Raw genomic sequence first — 3607 nt, forward strand, 5'->3', positions numbered from 1 at the left:
CGAAGTAGCCGGTCTTTCCCGATTAAGTATCGAACCTCGCGGCATGCCTTCACGACGGCTACCGGTCCGAAGTGGCCATATGTTACTCTTCATCTCCGCGTTCGGCATGACGTCACTCTACCGATGGACTTGGTGTGTGCCCCTCGGTGAGGCAGCTTCTTGAGGAACAATGCAAAGCCCCTTGTACTCGTATGCCACTCTCGAATAGTCGTAGCGTCCTGTGTAGTATAAAATCTGTTGTACTTCTCTCCAAAAATACAAGATCCGTTCCCCCCCTCTAGTTCAGAGCTCATAAGTCGAGTTCGCCCTGCGTCTACGTCCTCAACTGCGTCACTTCGTTCCTCACTGCGTAACCTCGAAACCTCGTCCACTGCGTCCACTCGTCGATACCGTCTCGACGAACCCTTCGACTTCGACTACTGTCGAAGAAACTGCGTTGCACCTCGAACCGCGTCCTAGTTAAGTCCCCCCCTATCAAATCGTGTCCCTTCTCTCTACGATACGTCGAAGAGCTCTACCGAGCTTCGATCGTCGCTAACCATCCACAGCCTCCGAGTAGCTTCGACGACGTGTCGAAGCCACCTCGTAGCTTCCCCATTGTTTGTAGCCTTTTTCCGAAGGCGTTTCTCGTGTTCACTCGAACCGCGGGACACCTTGCTGCTAACTCCCCTCTTTTTAGATTATAATCCGTCTCTCTAGTCCCTTTAGGTCGCACCCAGGTTAGGGGTTAGGGTTTCGTAGGTCGTATCAACGTCGAGAAGACGGTGTTCACGGTCACGGACATCGGTCCGAAAGACGTAATCGTTGGGTTGGATTGGCTGCGCGAGCACAACCCTGAAATCAATTGGGAGAAAGGCTCCCTCAAATTGTCGCGATGCCCTGAAACGTGCAGTGCCAGGAGGACTGGTCGAATGGAGCAGGCAACGACTGCGCGTGATACGGGGGTCAGGCCCACGGCGCGCAGACATTCGCCAAAGTCCAAACAATCGGTCATAGGTGCCTGCCGGAGTAAGGTACTCCCGGACTTCGAACCCAAAGAAGATCCGACGGAAGTAGAATGGGATGAGGCCGATTTGATCGAAGCCTGGGAGCAGGGTATCATGCTTCCCGGCGCCCCTAAGCTGTTCGTCGCAGCAGGGCATACGTACTTCCAGCTGTTCGCTGAGGAGGAGATCAGAAAGAAGGTCGTTAAAACCGCCGAGGAGTCGGTACCTAAACAGTACCACGAGTTCCTGAATGTCTTCTCAAAGGAGGCGTCAGAAAGGCTGCCCGAAAGGAAGCCTTATGATCACGCGATCGAACTCGTACCCAGCTACTCGACGTTCCATTCTAAGGTGTATCCCTTGTCGAACAATGAGTAGGAGGAACTAGACAAGTTCCTAAAGGAGCAACCAGCGAAGGGCTATATACGGGAATCGAAGTCGCCCATCTCGTCCCCCTTCTTCTTCATCAAAAAGAAGGAAGGGACGCTTCGACCCGTTGATACGACCTACGAAACCCTAACCCCTAACCTGGGTGCGACCTAAAGGGACTAGAGAGACGGCTTATAGTCTAATGAGAGGGGAGTTAGCAGCAAGGTGTCCCGCGGTTCGAGTGAACACGAGAAACGCCTTCGGAAAAGGCTACGAACGCTAGGGAAGGTACGAGGTGGCTTCGACACATCGTCGAAGCTACTCGGAGGCTGTGGAAAGTTAGCGACGATCGAAGCTCGGTAGAGCTCTTCGATGTATCGTAGAGAGAAGGGACATGATTCGATAGGGGGGGACTTAACTAGGACGCGGTTCGAGGTGCAACGCAGTTTCTTCGACAGTAGTCGAAGTCGAAAGGTTCGTCAAGATGGTATCGACGAGTGAACGCAGTGGACGAGGTTTCGAGGTTACGCAGTGAGGAATGAAGTGACGCAGTTGAGGACGTAGACGCAGGGCGAACTCGACTTATGAGCTCTGAACTCGAGGGGGGGGACGGATCTTGTATTTTTAGGAAGAACTACGACCGATTTTATACTACACAGGACGCTACGACTATTCGAGAGTGGCATACGAGTACAAGGGGCTTTGCATTGTTCCTCAAGAAGCTGCCTCACCGAGAGGCACATACCAAGTCCATCGGTAGAGTGACGTCATGCCGAACGCGGAGATGAAGAGCAACATATGGCCACTTCGGACCGGTAGCCATTGTGAAGGCATGCCGCTGATAGGCGCCGAGCCCCTCTGGGCCCCGATTCACCTCTTTTCGGCACTCGCATCCCGCCCGGCACTTCGACTCAGTCCCCAACACTTCGATTTCGCCTTCGACGCTCTTCGACACCTTCGACGGTGCGCGACGCTTACTCGAAGCTCGGCACGGTCTTCCCGATGCCTCGTGCGTAGACCTCGGAACATCTTCCGCATTCGGCGAACAATAGGGCCACTTGACGCCGCTCGGCCAAGCGCGCGCTTCGCTCCAAGCCACACCGAAGTAGCCGGTCTTTCCCGATTGGGTATCGAACCTCGCGGCATGCCTTCACGACGGCTACCGGTCCGAAGTGGCCATATGTTGCTCTTCATCTCCGCGTTCGGCATGACGTCATTCTACCGATGGACTTGGTATGTGCCCCTCGGTGAGGCAGCTTCTTGAGGAACAATGCAAAGCCCCTTGTACTCGTATGCCACTCTCGAATAGTCGTAGCGTCCTGTGTAGTATAAAATCTGTTGTACTTCTCTCCAAAAATACAAGATCCGTTCCCCCCCTCTAGTTCAGAGCTCATAAGTCGAGTTCGCCCTGCGTCTACGTCCTCAACTGCGTCACTTCGTTCCTCACTGCGTAACCTCGAAACCTCGTCCACTGCGTCCACTCGTCGATACCGTCTCGACGAACCCTTCGACTTCGACTACTGTCGAAGAAACTGCGTTGCACCTCGAACCGCGTCCTAGTTAAGTCCCCCCCTATCAAATCGTGTCCCTTCTCTCTACGATACATCGAAGAGCTCTGCCGAGCTTCGATCGTCGCTAACTTTCCACAGCTTCCGAGTAGCTTCGACGACGTGTCGAAGCCACCTCGTACCTACTCGTTTGTTCGTAACCTTTCCCAAGGGCGTTTCTCGGGTTCACTCGAACCGCGGGACACCTTGCTGCTAACTCCCCTCTCATTAGACTATAAGCCGTCTCTCTAGTCCCTTTAGGTCGCACCCAGGTTAGGGGTTAGGGTTTCGTAGGTCGTATCATTTCTGGAGCCCACCGCGAGGGGATTTCAGGCAAGAATTCGCCGCTTTCGGGTTTCCGAAAACGTCTCCAGTAGTCACCCGCTCGCAAGCGCGTGAGGCTGCTAGCCGCAGCGCCGCTGAGAACCTCGACAGCTCCTCTCGAACACATTCAACCCCCTCTCCAACAATCCCCGGTGACTTCGACCGCGACGAAGAAGACGAGATAGACCAAGAACTCCAGGACGACTTCGACGAAGAACCAATCCCTTCGACCGCCGAAGAACACACTTCGTCCCCCGAGCTTCTAGGCCTCACTACTTCCGACTACGACTTTTCGACTCCTGATCTTTTCGAACGATCCAGTTCTTCGCCCGAACCCGAGGATCCCACCCCAGCTACTTCGAATCTCGTACTTCCGACTCCGTC

The sequence above is a fragment of the Postia placenta genome, assembly GCF_002117355.1.
Source record: "Postia placenta MAD-698-R-SB12 unplaced genomic scaffold POSPLAscaffold_15, whole genome shotgun sequence".
Taxonomy (NCBI): domain Eukaryota; kingdom Fungi; phylum Basidiomycota; class Agaricomycetes; order Polyporales; family Adustoporiaceae; genus Rhodonia; species Rhodonia placenta.